This window comes from Oncorhynchus masou, chromosome 22 (assembly GCF_036934945.1).
Source record: "Oncorhynchus masou masou isolate Uvic2021 chromosome 22, UVic_Omas_1.1, whole genome shotgun sequence".
NCBI classification, from domain to species: domain Eukaryota; kingdom Metazoa; phylum Chordata; class Actinopteri; order Salmoniformes; family Salmonidae; genus Oncorhynchus; species Oncorhynchus masou.
The window spans coordinates 27,112,762-27,130,250 of record NC_088233.1 but is presented as its reverse complement, the minus strand read 5'-3'; the positions used below and the strand labels follow the sequence as shown (position 1 = coordinate 27,130,250).

At 41.4% G+C, this 17,489-nt stretch overlaps 1 long non-coding RNA gene across 1 annotated transcript; it reads right to left on the bottom strand.

Annotated features, from left to right (window-relative positions):
- Positions 1–14,326: 14,326 nt before the first annotated feature.
- LOC135509257 (uncharacterized) lies at positions 14,327–16,317 on the bottom strand. Its single transcript, XR_010450913.1, has 2 exons — positions 15,670–16,317; positions 14,327–15,365 (listed from the first exon to the last, which is right to left on the bottom strand). It is a non-coding gene; the product is annotated as an uncharacterized LOC135509257 (long non-coding RNA).
- Positions 16,318–17,489: the final 1,172 nt, after the last annotated feature.

Genomic DNA, 17,489 nt, shown 5'->3' with positions numbered 1-17,489 from the left:
AACAAATGTCTCATACAACATTTGCCTGGTATTGATCCTCCTCTCTCTCTCTCTCCTATATTTTCTGTCAGTACCTGTGTTAAGTAAGACACAGATAGCGAGAGTGGAGCTGACCCCTGACCTTCACTGATCTTGCCCTGGGCGCGGCCATCTTACAACAAGTGAGTCTTATCTCCTTTCATGAAGGTACTAGGTCCCTCAGAACGCACACATTATAGACTATGGCAAGAAGAGCTGGAGTGAACACTGGGAAGACTACTTGACACTTCCGTACAGTGCCTTTGAAAAGTATTCAGACCCCTTGAATTTTTCCACATTTTGTAACATTACAGCATTATTCTAAAATGGATTAAATAAAACTATTTCTTAAGCAATCTACTCACAATATTCCATAATGACAAAGCGAAAAGAGGTGTTTAGAAAAGAACATCCAACCAACTTGACACAACTGTGGGAAGCATTGGAGTCAACATGGTCCAGCATCCCTGTGGAACGCTTTTGACACCTTGTAAAGTCCATGCCCTGACGAATTGAGACTGTTCTGAGGGCAAAAGGTGGGTGCAGCTCAATATTAGGAAGGTATACCTAATGTTTTGTATACACAGCGTATATTCATGAAGCCAATATTATTTCTGTGTCTCAGATAAAGGAACAACTGATGAGAAAGGGAATGTGGATGGAAAGATCTTCCACAAGAAGAATAGGCAATTTAGCATGAGGAAAAATGTATTTGTTTCTATTTATCCTTTATTTATTTACTTACAAACAGAAAAAAACTAATCACGTTGTTCCCTTACAGTAAGTTCAACATTAGAGTGAATAACCAACCCTGAAACTAATGACCCTGCTTAAAGGATGGTGAAAATGTAAAAATGTTCAGACAAAATAAATGAAAATACACAAAAAAAAGCAAAACATTATGACAGATTTTAGAATACAAACATGAACCATCCTGATTTCAGATGGTGAAAAAAATATTCACTGATAATAAACAGATCATCAAAAGCTTTTATTCTGATCAAGTTCAGTAGTTTGTTTAGGACACTGAAAAATTATATATTTTGTGATCGTTATCAGTTTTTCTTAAGACTTGAATAAAGGGACATACTCTCAACAAAAGTGTATGTATGTATTTAAATATACCTGTATACTAAATGTAACCGTGAGGGAATATTTTAGAATGCAGATAAAAAGGGATAAAGTCCTGTCATGTTCTATAATGGTATGTACAGTACTCTCCAGGGTTGGGCTCATTCAGTTGAAGGCAATCAATTCAGGAAGTCAACAAAAATTAGGATTAAAAAATAATAATAATTTTAAAGGCATTTATTTTCAATGACTTCTCAATAAAATTAAAAGTAAAATATAATTATTTAAAAAGTTTTAAAATGTCAATTTAAAATTCAAATCCCTTCCTGAATTGACTGCATTCAATTCAAATTGAGCCCAACCCTAGTACACTCTGATATCCTATCCACCATGTAATTTTATAGATTTTTTTGTGAGAGTGTTATTATGCCTATGTACTGAGACTCAGGTGTCTAAAGAGTCAATTGATCATTAAGATGACTGTACTCCTAAATCAATCACTTAAGGTGTCAGTATCTTCAGAGGACCCTGGCCAATAAACTCCAAACCCAGGATAGAGAGGTTCAGTGAGTGTGGTCTGGACACTGTGGAGGAGGGTCATTGTGTCAGAGACACTGTAAAAGGACAGAGTTCCTTCCTTGTGGTCCAGGTACATGCCGACTATGGAGGAACAGGGAACAGATATTTCAGTCTGAAGCACGTAAACTCCAGCTGTAATTATTATTTCCAAAGACAATCTGCCTACTCACCCCTTAATATGACACTCCTCTATGAGTGTCCCCCTCCGTCTCTACCTCCTAGTAGCAGGTTCCAGACAGACCCTCGTTACACAGCACCTGAGATTTGTGGAATCCTTCTGGATTATCAGGAAAGGGCTGGTCCTTGCCACTGTATGTTACTTTCCTCTCAGTCAGACAGATTTTTGTATGTGATGTGTTAGGATCCACAGTGAGTTGGTGGGAGTCTGAGGAAGTTAGTGAAAAAAGAAAGTGAGTGAAATGTACATTTCATGACATGTGCTGCTGTGTGTGTGTGTATTAAATGTATACTTAATTCATTTAGTGAAACGGTAATTGGGGTGGCAGGGTAATTGGGACGGCAGCGTAGCCTAGTGGTTAGAGCGTTGGACTAGTAACCAAAAGGTTGTGAGTTCAAACCCCGAGCTGACAAGGTACAAATCTGTCGTTCTGCCCTTGAACAGGCAGTTAACCCACTGTTCCCAGGCCGTCATTGAAAATAAGAATTTGTTCTTAACTGACTTGCCTGGTTAAATAAAGGTAAAATAAAAAAAATAAAAATTGTCCCAGTCTTTTTTGCGGAACTGCTTTAACTCAGCGACATTTGTTGGTTTTCGAGCAAGACCTGCTAATTTCAGATCCTGCCACAACATCTCAACAGGTTTTGGTCTGGACTTTGACTAGGACATTCAAAAACTTCAAATTTGTAGCTTTTTTTTGCCATTTCTAGACTTGATTGTGGGTTTTGGATCATTGTCTTGCTGCATGACCCAGTTGCACTTCAGCTTCAGCTCATGGACGGGTAGCCTGACATTCTCCTATAGAATTATCTGATACAAAGCAGAATTCATGGTTCCTTTAATAATGGCAAGTTGTCCAGGTCCTGAGGCAGCAAAGCATCCCAAACTATCACATTACCACCACTATGCTTGGCCGTTGGTGTGAGGTTCATACTGTGAAATGCAGTGTTTGGTTTTCGCCCGACATAACGGGACCAACTTCATCCCAAAAGTACACTCAACTTTGCCAAAAAGCACCTGGAAGCACCTGGATGATCGCCAAGACTACTGGACCGGCTTTATGGACGGATGAGTCAAAAGTGGAACTTTTTGGATTACATGGCTCCCGCCATGTGTGGAAAGAAACAACACTGGGGGTAAACACTAGGAGTATTTGGTGTTGCGTAACTTTTTTATTAAATAAAATAAATAAGGATTCATTTTTTGTGTAATTTATTTTACTCATGTTCCCTTTATCTAATATTTGGTTTTGGTTGAAGATCTGATAACATTCAGTGTAAAAAATATGTCCAAATAGAGAAAATCAGAAACGGGGCAAAAAGTTTTTCATGGCACTGTTTGTGAATCTGGCCGCACAAAAGGTGTGTGCGTGTCTCTGCTCATTACTCACTGTATAAACTCCTCTCTGGTCTTAGGATCAGGGGTTGGAATCATTCTGACTGATTTAACTGTGGAGACAAAAAGTCATCACAGTTTGGAATGACCAATCCTCCATAATTAAGTGAACAAAGGAGATTCACCTGGCTAAAGAACATAAAACAAATGAACCATTTTACAATTTGTCTTTCCTAGGATTACTGGCAGTTAGATTTGACATTCCAATAAGCATCTAAGTATCTTAAATAGCCCTGGTCTTACTAACCTGTCACTTGATAAAAGTTTTTAAAATCCTACTGACTTCTCTGATATGATTACATTTTGCTTCTTGCAGGCGTCCTCCAGTTGCTCTGTCAGTTCTGAGACAATCTTTTTAACCTTTTCAAAGAAGATATGTGGATTGACAATGATGCTGGGTAAGGCAGCAGATTCAGGGGAGACACTGAAAGACGGGAAACTCTACATGGAGAGAGGGAAATACAATACGGATATCTAAAGTCCATAAGATCTTTACTGCATCTGAACCAAGACACAGCTCCGTTTAAGATCATGTTTGAAAGATGCCTGCTTTAGAAGACTGTCTTTATACTGTCACCTGACCTGGAGGAAATGGATGTGGGCCTCTGTGTGAGAGAGCTGCTTTATATCAGCATCTTTCCTCCTCAGCTCAGCCACCTCCTGCTCCAGTTGCTCCATGAGTCCTTCAGCCCAACTCACTTCAGCCTTCTCCTAGGCTCTGTTCAGCTCCTTCACCTCAGAGTGGCTTGTTTAAATGGAGTGGATCAGCTCAGTAAAGATCCTCTCACTGTCCTCTCAATTCCGCCTGTGCTGAGCACTGTAAGGACACACACAGAGACAGGAGGGAGTCCATTTCAACTCGTCCATTCAACCAGCTCTCACTAGGACCCCAGACAGCCTGTAAATGTAAACATTTAAATATATACAGTGCCTTCAGAAAGTATTCATACCCCTTAACTTACTCCACATTTAGTTGTGTTACAGCCTGAATTTAAAATGGATTAAATAGATAACAAATCTCACCCATCTACAAAGATACCCCATAATGACAAAGTAAAAACATGTTTTTAGAAATTTGTAGAAATCTATTGAAAATGAAATATCTAATTTACATAAGTATTCATACCCCTGAATTAACACATGTTAGAATCACCTTTGGCAACAGTTACAGCTCTGTCAGGTTGGTTGTTGATCATTGCCAGACAGCCATTTTCAAGTCTTACCATAGATTTTCAAGCCGATTTAAGTCAAAACTATAACTAGGCCACTCAGAAACATTCAATGTCATCTTGGTAAGGAACACCAGTGTATATTTGGCCTTATGTTGGGTTTTCACACATAGTCCTCTTTTAAATAACTGATCTCAGTCTTCTTTAAAGGGAATTCTGGGGTTAAAAAAAAAGCTAAAGAACTCAGTTCTCTTTGTATTCACCCTGTCCTGGCCTTTGAATGAGGACTCAATTCTTTTGACAGTTCACGTCACCTATTTAGTGGTCTGAGTCTTCTTTGCATTCACATTGTTATGTTTAGAAAGGAACTAAGATATTATTCCAATATTCACTCAATGCACTCTGGGTTTTTACAAAGTGCTGGACAAGCCATTCCATTTAGTAAAAAAAAGGGGAGACAAAATCATTTTAAGAAGAAGATACTATTATAAATACTATTGGTAACAAAATAAATAGCAGAAGAATAATAGCAGACTAAATAATGCTGTAATTGAAAACTGTACACCCAATGTAGGCTATTTCCCCTATAAGAGCTAAAATTGATTTTGTACTCTGTTGTGATTCTTTACCAAATATGTTGTCTTCTCACACTATTCAAACCCCACAATCAAATGAACAGTTTATGAAGATCTCTTAGCCTATAGATCACATATTGCAAACAAATAATCTGAACTAAACTCCACACATACAGTGCATTCGGAAAGTATGCAGACCCCTTCCATTTTCACATTTTATTACATTTCAGCCTTATTTCAAAATGGATTACATTGTTTTGCATCCCCTCATCAATCTACCCACAATACCCCATAATGACAAAGCAAAAACAGGTTTAGACATTTCAAATAAAAAATTTGAAATGTCACATTTACATAAAGTATTCAGACCCTTTACTCAGTACTTTGTTGAAGCACCTTTGGCAGCGTTTACAGCCTAGCGTATTCACGGGTATGATGCTACAAGCCTGGCACACCTGTATTTGGGGAGTTTCTCCCATTCTTCTCTGCAGATTCTCTCAAGCTCTGTCAGATTTGATGGGGAGCGTCGCTGCACAGCTATTTTCAGGTCTCTCCAGAGATGTTCGATCAGGTTCAAGTCAGCGCTCTGGCTGGGCCACTCAAGGACATTCAGAGACATGTTCCAAAGCCACTGATGCGTTGTCTTAACAGTGTGCTTAGGGTCATTGTCCTGTTGGAAGGTGAACCTTCACGCCAGTCTGAGGTCCTGAGCACTCTGGAGCCGGTTTTCATTAAGGATCTCTCTGTACTTTGCTCCGTTCATCTTTCCCTCAATCCTGATGAGTCCCCAGTCGCTGAAAAACATCCCCACCGCATGATGCTGTCCCCACCATGCTTCACCGTAGGGATGGTATTGGCCAGGTGATGAGCGGTGCCTGGCCACTTTACCATAATGGCCTGATTGGTGGAGTGCTGCAGAGATGATTGTTTTTCTGGAAGGTTCTCCCACCTCCATAGAGGAACTTTGGAGCTCTGTCAGAGTGACCACCTCCCTATTTAAGCCCCTTCTCCCCCAAATGCTCAGTTTGGCCTGGCGGCCAACTCTAGGAAGAATCTTGGTGGTTCCAAACTTCTTATATTTTACAAATGACGTAGGCCACTGGGTTCTTGTGGATCTTCAATGCTGCAGAAATTCTGTGCCTTGACACAATCCTGTCTCGGAGCTCTACGGACCTCATGGCTTGGTTTTTGCTCTGACATGCACTATCAACTGTGTGACCTTATAGAGACAGGTGTGTCCAATCAAGTTGTATAAACATCTGAAAGATGATCAATGGAAACAGGATGCACCTGAGCTCAATTTCAAGTCTCATAGCAAAGAGTCTGAATAGTTATGTAAATATGTATATCTATTTTTATTTTCTTTGCAAAAAAAAATCAAAACAACTATTTTTGCTTTGTCATTATGGGGTATTGTGTGTAGATTGATAAGGGGAAAAAATATCAATTTTAGAATAAGGCTTGAATGTAACAAGATTTGGGAAAAGTGAAGGGGTCTGAATACCTTCCGAATGCACTGTATTTTGGAATTTCGGTCCATTCTTGATAATCTCTAATCAATATCTAAAAACAGCGCACATTTTTTCTGCAAACCTGCACATCATAATCTTCTTTCTTTTGTGGAACCAATTTGAGGGTTATGGAAAGTGAAACGCTTTTGCAGTAGTCTACTGTGTGGTGCGGGAATAATGACAAGCAAATCTGGGGAGCTTTGTGTTCACATTGCCTTAAAAAAGGGAACCAAACCAAGGAATTTAAGCAAATCGGACTTAGACTAGCTCTAGAGATGATCTCAGTTTGATTTGCTTCTGGGGCTCTTTTCAGTGGTTTGAGTTCCTTTGGGGTGTTCACACTGCACAAAATAAGTAAGCGAACTGCACTGAGTTCCAAAAAATTGTCTGAAATGGACTACGTGTCTCTCAGTGTCTGTTGAAAAGCAGACTGAACCAGGTTTTCCTCTCGGATTTTGCCGGTGCTTAGCTCTATTCCGTTTATTTTTATCCAAATAAAACTCTGTAGATGACAAGCATACCCATAACAGGATGCAGCCACCACCATGCTTGAAAATATGAAGAGTAGTACTCAGTGATGTGTTGTGTTGGATTTGCCCTAAACATAACTCTTTGTAATCAGGACATGAAGGTAATTTCTTTGACCCATTTTTTGCAGTTTTTCTTAAATGCCTTATTGCAAACAGGATGCGTGTTTTGGAATATTTTTTTATTCTGTACAGGCTTCCTTCTTTTCACTCTGTCATTTAGGTTATTCATTGTGTAGTAACCACAATGTTGTTAATCCATCCTCAGTTCTCTCCTATCACAGCCATTAAACTCTGTAACTGTTTTAAAATCACCATTGGCCTCATGGTGAAATTCCTGGGCAGTTTCCTTTCTCTCCTGCAAATGAGTTAAGAAGGATGCCTGTACCTTTGTAGTGACTTGGTGTATTGATACACCATCCAAAGTGTAATTAATAACTTCACCATGCTCAAAAGGATATTAAATGTCTGCTTTATTTTTTATTTTTACCCATCTACCAATAAGGTGCTCCTGCGAGGCATTGGAAAACCTCACTAGCCTTTGTGGTTGAATCTGTTTGAAATTCACAGCTCGACTGAGGGATCTTACGTGGTGTAAAGAGAAAAGGTCAAACATCTGGTTAAACACTATTATTGCGCACATGCAACTTTTGTGACATTTAATGCAGAGTTTTACTCCCGAACTTATTTAGGCTTGCCATGACAAAGGTGCTCCTGACTCAAGACATTTCAGCTTTTCATTTTTTATTAATTTGTAAACATTCCTAAAAACATAATTCCGCTGTGACATTATGGGGTATTGTGTGTAGACCAGTGACACAAAATCTCAATTGAATCCATTTTAAATTCAGGCTGTAACACAACAAAATGTAGAAAAAGACAATGGGTGTGAATACTTTCTGAAGACACTATATGTAATGTAAATACACTGCTCAAAAAAATAAAGGGAACACTTAAACAACACCAAGACTGGCAAATTCGCCACTGGCGCCCTGTGCACTTCACAGATGAAAGCAGGCTCACACTGAGCACATGTGACAGATATCAGTTTGTCTCTGTGAATGGTTTGTCCTCTGACAAATCAACTGTAATTTTCGGTGTTCCTCAAGGTTCCGTTTTAGGACCACAATTGTTTTCACTATATACAGTGCCTTGCGAAAGTATTCGGCCCCCTTGAACTTTGCGACCTTTTGCCACATTTCAGGCTTCAAACATAAAGATATAAAACTGTATTTTTTTGTGAAGAATCAACAACAAGTGGGACACAATCATGAAGTGGAACGACATTTATTGGATATTTCAAACTTTTTTAACAAATCAAAAACTGAAAAATTGGGCGTGCAAAATTATTCAGCCCCTTTACTTTCAGTGCAGCAAACTCTCTCCAGAAGTTCAGTGAGGATCTCTGAATGATCCAATGTTGACCTAAATGACTAATGATGATAAATACAATCCACCTGTGTGTAATCAAGTCTCCGTATAAATGCACCTGCACTGTGATAGTCTCAGAGGTCCGTTAAAAGCGCAGAGAGCATCATGAAGAACAAGGAACACACCAGGCAGGTCCGAGATACTGTTGTGAAGAAGTTTAAAGCCGGATTTGGATACAAAAAGATTTCCCAAGCTTTAAACATCCCAAGGAGCACTGTGCAAGCGATAATATTGAAATGGAAAGAGTATCAGACCACTGCAAATCTACCAAGACCTGGCCGTCCCTCTAAACTTTCAGCTCATACAAGGAGAAGACTGATCAGAGATGCAGCCAAGAGGCCCATGATCACTCTGGATGAACTGCAGAGATCTACAGCTGAGGTGGGGGACTCTGTCCATAGGACAACAATCAGTCGTATATTGCACAAATCTGGCCTATATGGAAGAGTGGCAAGAAGAAAGCCATTTCTTAAAGATATCCATAAAAAGTGTCGTTTAAAGTTTGCCACAAGCCACCTGGGAGACACACCAAACATGTGGAAGAAGGTGCTCTGGTCAGATGAAACCAAAATTGAACTTTTTGGCAACAATGCAAAACGTTATGTTTGGCGTAAAAGCAACACAGCTCATCACCCTGAACACCTCATTCCCACTGTCAAACATGGTGGTGGCAGCATCATGGTTTGGGCCTGATTTTCTTCAGCAGGGACAGGGAAGATGGTTAAAATTGATGGGAAGATGGATGGAGCCAAATACAGGACCATTCTGGAAGAAAACCTGATGGAGTCTGCAAAAGACCTGAGACTGGGACGGAGATTTGTCTTCCAACAAGACAACGATCCAAAACATAAAGCAAAATCTACAATGGAATGGTTCAAAAATAAACATATCCAGGTGTTAGAATGGCCAAGTCAAAGTCCAGACCTGAATCCAATCGAGAATCTGTGGAAAGAACTGAAAACTGCTGTTCACAATTGCTCTCCATCCAACCTCACTGAGCTCGAGCTGTTTTGCAAGGACGAATGGGAAAAAATTTCAGTCTCTCGATGTGCAAAACTGATAGAGACATACCCCAAGCGCTACAAAGTATTAACTTAAGGGGGCTGAATAATTTTGCACGCCCAAATTTTCAGTTTTTGATTTGTTAAAAAAGTTTGAAATATCCAATAAATGTCGTTCCACTTCATGATTGTGTCCCACTTGTTGTTGATTCTTCACAAAAAATAGAGTTTTATATCTTTATGTTTGAAGCCTGAAATGTGGCAAAAGGTCGCAAAGTTCAAGGCGGCCAAATACTTTCGCAAGTCACTGTATTTTACCTCTTGGGGATGTTATTCGAAAACATAATGTTAACTTTCACTGCTATGCGGATGACACACAGCTGTACATTTCAATGAAGCATGGTGAAGCCCCAAAATTGCCCTTGCTAGAAGCATGTGTTTCAGACATAAGGAAGTGGATGGCTGCATACTTTATACTTTTAAACTCGGACAAAACAGAGATGCTTGTTCTAGGTCCCAAGAAACAAAGACATCTTCTGTTGAATCTGACAATTAATCTTAATGGTTGTACAGTCGTTTCAAATAAAACTGTGAAGGACCTCGGCGTTACTCTGGACCCTGATCTCTCTTATGAAGAACATATCAAGACCATTTCAAAGACAGCTTTTTTCCATCTTCGTAACATTGCAAAAATCAGAAACTTTCTGTCCAAAAATGATGTAGAAAAATTAATCCATGCTTTTGTCACTTCTAGGTTAGACTACTGCAATGCTCTACTTTCCGGCTACCCGGATAAAGCACTAGTGCAAGGCTCTCTACACTGGCTTCCTGTCAAAGCAAGGGCTGATTTCAAGGTTTTACTGCTAATCTACAAAGCATTACATGGGCTTGCTCCTACCTATCTCTCTGATTTGGTCCTGCCGTACATACCTACACGTACGCTACGGTCACAAGACGCAGGCCTCCTAATTGTCCCTAGAATTTCTAAGCAAACAGCTGGAGGCAGGGCTTTCTCCTATAGAGCTCCATTTTTATGGAACAGTCTGCCTACCCATGTCAGAGACGCAAACTCGGTCTCAACCTTTAAGTCTTTTCTGAAGACTCATCTCTTCAGTGGGTCATATGATTGAGTGTCGTCTGGCCCTGGAGTGGGAAGGTGAACGGAAAGGCTTTGGAGCAACGAACCGCCCTTGCTGTCTCTGCCTGACCGGTTCCCCTCTTTCCACTGGGATTCTCTGCCTCTAACCCTATTACAGGGGCTGAGTCACTGGCTTACTGGGGCTCTCTCATGCCGTCCCTGGAAGGGGTGCGTTACCTGAGTGGGTTGATTCACTGATGTGGTCATCCTGTCTGGGTTGGCGCCCCCCCTTGGGTTGTGCCATTGCGGAGATCTTTGTGGGCTATACTCAGCCTTGTCTCAGGATGGTAAGTTGGTGGTTGAAGATATCCCTCTAGTGGTGTGGGGGCTGTGCTTTGGCAAAGTGGGTGTGGTTATATCCTTCCTGTTTGGCCCTGTCCGGGGGTGTCCTCGGATGGGGCCACAGTGTCTCCTGTCTCAGCCTCCAGTATTTATGCTGCAGTAGTTTATGTGTCGGGGGGCTGGGATCAGTTTGTTATATCTGGAGTACTTCTCCTGTCCTATTCGGTGTCCTGTGTGAATTTAAGTGTGCGTTCTCTAATTCTCTCCTTCTCTCTTTCTTTCTCTCTCTCGGAGGACCTGAGCCCTAGGACCATGCCCCAGGACTACGTGACATGATGACTCCTTGCTGTCCCCAGTCCACCTGGCCGTGCTACTGCTCCAGTTCCAACTGGTCATTTATGAACATTTGAACATCTTGGCCATGTTCTGTTATAATCTCCACCAGGCACAGCCAGAAGAGGACTGGCCACCCCACATAGCCTGGTTCCTCTCTAGGTTTCTTCCTAGGTTGTGGCCTTTCTAGGGAGTTTTTCCTAGCCACCGTGCTTCTACACCTGCATTGCTTGCTGTTTGGGGTTTTAGGCTGGGTTTCTGTACAGCACTTTGAGATATCAGCTGATGTACGAAGGGCTATATAAATACATTTGATTTGATTTGATTTGATGTGACAGAGTCTGGAGACGCCGTGGAGAACGTTCTGCTGCCTGCAACATCATCCAGCATGACCGGTTTGGCGGTGGGTCAGTCGTGGTGTGGGGTGGCATTCCTTTGGGGGCCGCACAGCCCTCCATGTGCTCGCTAGAGGTAGCCTGACTGCCATTAGGTACCGAGATGAGATCCTCAGACCATATGTGAGACCATATGCTGGTGCGGTTGGCCCTGGGTTCCTCCTAATGCAAGACAATGCTAGACCTCATGTGGCTGGACCTCATGTGGCTGGAGTGTGTCAGCAGTACCTGCAAGAGGAAGGCATTGATGCTATGGACTGGCCCGCCCGTTCCCCAGACCTGAATCCAATTGAGGGACATCATGTCTCGCTCCATCCACCAACGCCATGTTGCACCACAGACTGTCCAGGAGTTGGCGGATGCTTTAGTCCAGGTCCGGAAGGAGATCCCTCAGCAGACCATCCGCCACCTCATCAGGAGCATGCCCAGGCGTTGTAGGGAGGTCATACAGGCACGTGGAGGCCACACACACTACTGAGCCTCATTTTGACTAACACATGCTTTAGAGCACTTGGGGATAAGCAAATGGAAACATGACAATAGATTGAGAGCACAGTCACAAATCTAAGCTTCAGTTTATTTTCATCCAGTTGGTGGGAGCAAATATTTAGAATTGAAAGTCTGCTTCAAGACAAATACCTTTTTTAAAGATTAACTAGGCAAGTCAGTTAAGAACAAATTATTGATTACAATGACGGCCTACGCTGGCCAAACCAATTGTGGATCACTCTATGGGACTCCCAATCGCAACCAGATGTGACACAGCCTTAGTGTGGTTTTCCACTTTAATTTTGAGTGTGACTCCAAATCCAGACCTCCATGGGTTGATAAATTTGATTTCCATTGATAATTTTTGTGTGATTTTGTTGTCAGCACATTCAACTATGTAAAGAAAAAAGTATTTAATAAGAATATTTAATTCATTCAGATCTCGGATGTGTTAATTTAGTGTTCCTTTCATTTTTTTGAGCAGTGTACATACGGTCCAACACACAGCCTATTTCAGTTCCTGCATCTCCTTCTCTCTCTCCTGGATTCTCTGCTGGGATTTCTGCTGATTCTCTCCCAACTGCTTCTGCAGAAAAATCTCCACAGTTAATGTAAAGAGTGTGTGTGTTGGCACTGAGTATTGACTAGTTAACGTTTTACTTTGTGCTTTATTAGCATGGATTCAGACTCTGAAGGATTAAACCATTATAGGCCTATATATAATATGTATTTTGAAAGTGTGAAAAAACTTGCATTGAAATGTTTTGGTCCTTACCTGTTTCTCAGTCCTTTCTGCTGCAACAGAGACCGTATCATGGCCTTTATGTTCATCCATCACACACAGCAGAAGGATACACTTCTGATCGGTACGGCAGTAAACCTCCAGCAGTTTGTCATGAAGTGAGCAGATCTTCTACTGTAGTTGTCCAGTGATATCAATCAACTTGTCTTTTTCCTGGGTTGAATTCATTGTGAAGTTTGAGGCGAGTCTCACAGTAAGAGGCAAACACACCAGACAAGATTTAATGGCTTTGAGTTTTCTTCCATTCCATTCCATTCTTCCATAGGGTGTCATCTGCCTGCTTGTTTTCATTTCTCTGGAAATGCTTGTACTGCAGTGGGGGTTACTTCCTGGTTCTGTGTGCGCTTTGCACAAGCAGGGGGTGTGGTGTTGGCTGAATCTAGTACTGAATGGAAGGAGACTAATGAAATCCTAGTTTTCCATAAAGCGATTCCAATAGCAAACTACACATGCTTTAGAGTACTTGGGGATAAGCAAATGGAAACATGACAATAGATTGAGAGAACAGTCACAAATCTAAGCTTCAGTTTATTTTCATCCAGAAAGTGGGAGCCAAGATTTTGAATTGAAAGTCTGCTTCAAGACAAATACCTTTTTTAAAGATTAACTAGGCAAGTCAGTTAAGAACAAATTCTTGATTACAATGACGGCCTACGCTGGCCAAACCAATTGTGGATCACCCTATGGGACTCCCAATCGCAACCAGATGTGACACAGCCTGGATTTGAACCAGGGACTGCAGTGATACCAGCGTAGGCTGCACCACTCAGGAGCCACTGCAAGCCACCACAAGCATCAGAGCATCAGAGAGCGAGCGAGAGAGAGATCATATAGCTTTTTTGGTGTGTAATATTGACTGATGATTGGGGTGAATATAATATCTGTGTATCTCGCAGCACAAATGGTAGAACAAAAGCCATTTCTCATTGCTAGAACAAGCCTCTCTCTATCTCTCTCTCTCTCGGGAGGATGCAGATAGTGAGAGTGGAGCTGACCACTGATCCTGCCCCGGGGTCGGCCATCTTGCAACAAGTGAGTCTCATCTCCTTTCACGAAGGGACTGTGTCCCAGCAAACACATACATCGTAGACTGTGGCAAGAAGAGCTAGAGTGAACACTGGGAAGACTACTAGGTGGTTGCTCTCTATAACAACTTCAGTTGGATGATCTCATCTTGTTAGAGGGGCTGCATTTTGCCATAGAGAGAGAATTCTATATATTGTGCATTTATGAGACAGTCTGACATACTGTACACAACTGTTGTGAGTATTTGTTTAAAAAAACAACACTCTACAACAGCGGATGTAGTATGGTTAATATGTATGTCTATAGGTTAGAATGGTATATAAAGTTTGAATGTAGCCTACTGAGCAAGATCGGAATGCCATTTTTCCCAATAAAGCTTGAGTGTAAACACAGATGATTGATTCACTTTACATGATTCATAGAATACTTCATGTATTTATTTTACACAATGACATGTCATATACAATGAATAAAATGGTAGAGTTTGTTAAAATAATATTACATTTTAATAGTTTACGTGAGGGGGGTGGGGAGAGGGAGGGAGAGAGAAGAGAGAACAACAGTCCAAACTATTTAACATTCAGTCTTAAACCATACTTCGACCGCAACCCTTAACTTGCCCTGGATATAGAAAAGGCCCACCAGCAAAAGCTCACAATTTCTTGATCACTAAATAGGTCTCAGTATACTCACAGATGATCTGGATAGAGGGTCTGTGGTCTGTGCAATGGTACACGTCATCCTACTGCCTTTTGCTGACAAATGACCAAATGACCAACTTTTCCTTAGTCAAGTGAGATTCAAGGTTCCCAATTCAGTGGCTTATTAGACATTTGGAACACCAGATGAGTAGTTCATAATCTCTGGTAAACCTGCAGCACTGCCATGGCTTCATCCAACTGGACGAGGAGAGACTCTCCTGCAACATGTCCATCTTTCCAGTCAGGCTGGCGGGCATATTCTGGTTGCGCGGGAAGAGGCGCTCGCCCAGCATTTGCTTCTGTTCCACTGGCCTGCTTCTTGGGGGCCCCTGGCGAGATTTGGTTGTGCCCCCACTGTGATAAATATTCTGCACACGGGCCCTGCTTGTCCTGCCTCTGTCACTAAATTGATCAACTGGACATTTCTGACAGGTAGGCCTAGTAAATAGCTTGCGTAGGTCTGACAGTGACTGACATAACGAGGAAAACTGCTGCACACTACGACATTTCAAAATGGTGCCTTATGTATTCTACTATTTCAACTCTTCACAGTAAAAACAACCAAACAAACAAAATAATACTAATAAATAAGCAGAGGCCCATGTTCTGACCGGCCGTGTGCTGAGTGGAAAACATGCAAGGTGCTGCAGCCTGGAAGGTGGGCTTCATGGTCAGTTGCATGAACTGAAAATGTTGTGGCCTCATGACCTGGGTTGCATAGCGATGTCCGGGTCTCCTCTGAATCTTTAGGGAATAAAGATTTTGTAACTACTCCTACCATTATCTTGAAAATAACTCTGTCTGTCTGTCTGTCTGTCTGTCTGTCTGTCTGTCTGTCTGTCTGTCTGTCTGTCTGTCTGTCTGTCTGTCTGTCTGTCTTTGATGGCACCGAGTGTTAACTAGGTACAGTTTTACCCAGTGCTTCATTACCATGGAACTCAGATGAAATCATTATAACTTTTTTAAATGTATGTTTTGAAAGACATCATTTATTAATAATGTGTTAAATGTATGTTTTGGAATAGCTTGCATAGAAGTGGTTTGGTACCTGTTTCTTTCTCCTTTCTGCTGAAACTGTATCATGGCCTCTATGTTCATCCATCACAAACAGCAGAAAGATACACTGTTGATGAGTACAGCAGTAATCATCCAGCAGATTGTCATGATGAGGGAAGATCTTCTCCTGCAGTTGTGTGGAGGCTTCGACAAGCTTCTTTTTGTGCTTCTTAAAGGCAGGGGAATCATAGTGAGGCTGGAGGTGAGTCTTACAGTAAGAGGCAAGACACACCAGACAGGACTTGACTGCTTTGAGTTTTCTCCCAGTGCATAAGTCACACTCCACATCTCCAGGTACAGTATAACAGAGAGCAGGAGGAGTAGATCTGAGTCCTGTCTTCTTCTGTTTCTCCACTAATTCAGCCAGTAATATGTTTTTCTTCAGGACAGGTTTTGGGGTGAATCTTTCCATGCACAAGGGACAGCTGTAGTTACCTTTCAGATCATCCTGATTCCAGCAGTCATTAATACAGCCCATACAGTAACTGTGTCCACAGGCAGTAGTCACTGGATCCTTCAGTAGGTCCAGACAGATTGAACAGGTAATCAAATCCTTATCTTCTAAAGTTGCCTCTGCCATGTTGATACACAGACTAACCGACTGAACAGTGGCAAGAGTTTAGGGTGTTGTCTTCCTGTTAAGTTTCATTTCTCTGGAAATATTTGTTTGCCAGAGCTGAGTAACTTGCTGGTTCTGCTAGTTGAACCACATTGAGAGTTTGGCTGACTGCCAAAATATGGTCACAGATAGTACTGAAGCAAAGAGTCTATTAAAACATATACAACATGAACATAGTATTCCATATTTATGAAATTATAGTATTCCATACTGAGATATTCAATTAAGGAGGGGAGGGTCTTGCCGGGGTGGGGGTCATTGTAATTAAGAATTTGTTCTTAACTGACTTGCCTATTTAAATAAAGGTTAAATAATACAAACATGTATATAAGCATTGGGAAACAACAGACTAGATTGAGAGCACTCTACAACAAATCTAATACTTCAGTTTTATTATTTTCATCCAGTAGGTAGGAGCAAAGTTATAGGTTAGAGATAAGAATTGAATGTATTTTGTCTCCAAGTAAAGACCTCCCTAAACTGAGCCACAATAACGATTAGCCACAATAGTAGAATTGGTGTTTCATCCCGCATTAAAATTGAAGCAAACACACAGTACAAGTCACAAGTTTGGACACACCTACTCATTCAAGGGTTTTTCTTTATTTTTACTATTTTATATATTGTAGAATAATAGTGAAGATATCACTCCGCGGTCCAACTCATTATCTCAATTGGGTTGAGGTCGGGTGATTGTGGAGGCCAGGTCATCTGATGCAGCACCCCATCACCCTCTTTCTAGGTCAAATAGCCCTTACACAACCTAGAGGTGTGTTGGGTCATTGTCCTGTTGAAAAACAAATGATAGTCCCACTAAACGCTAACCAGATGGGATGGCATATCGCTGCAGAATGCTGTGGTAGCCATACTGGTTAAGTGGGCCTTGAATTCTAAATAAATCACTGACAGTGTAACCAGCAAAGCACCCCACTTCATCACACCTCCTCCTCCATGCTTCACGGTGGGAACCACACATGCAGAGATCATTCATTCACCTACTCTGTGTCTCACAATGACAGCGGTTGGTACCAAAAATCTCACATTTGGACTCATCAGACCAAAGGACAGATTTCCACCTGTCTAATGTCCATTGCTCGTGTTTCTTGGGCCAAAACAAGTATCTTCTTATTGGTGTCCTTTAGTAGTGGTTTCTTTGCAGCAATTCAACCATGAAGGCCTGATTCACACAGAAT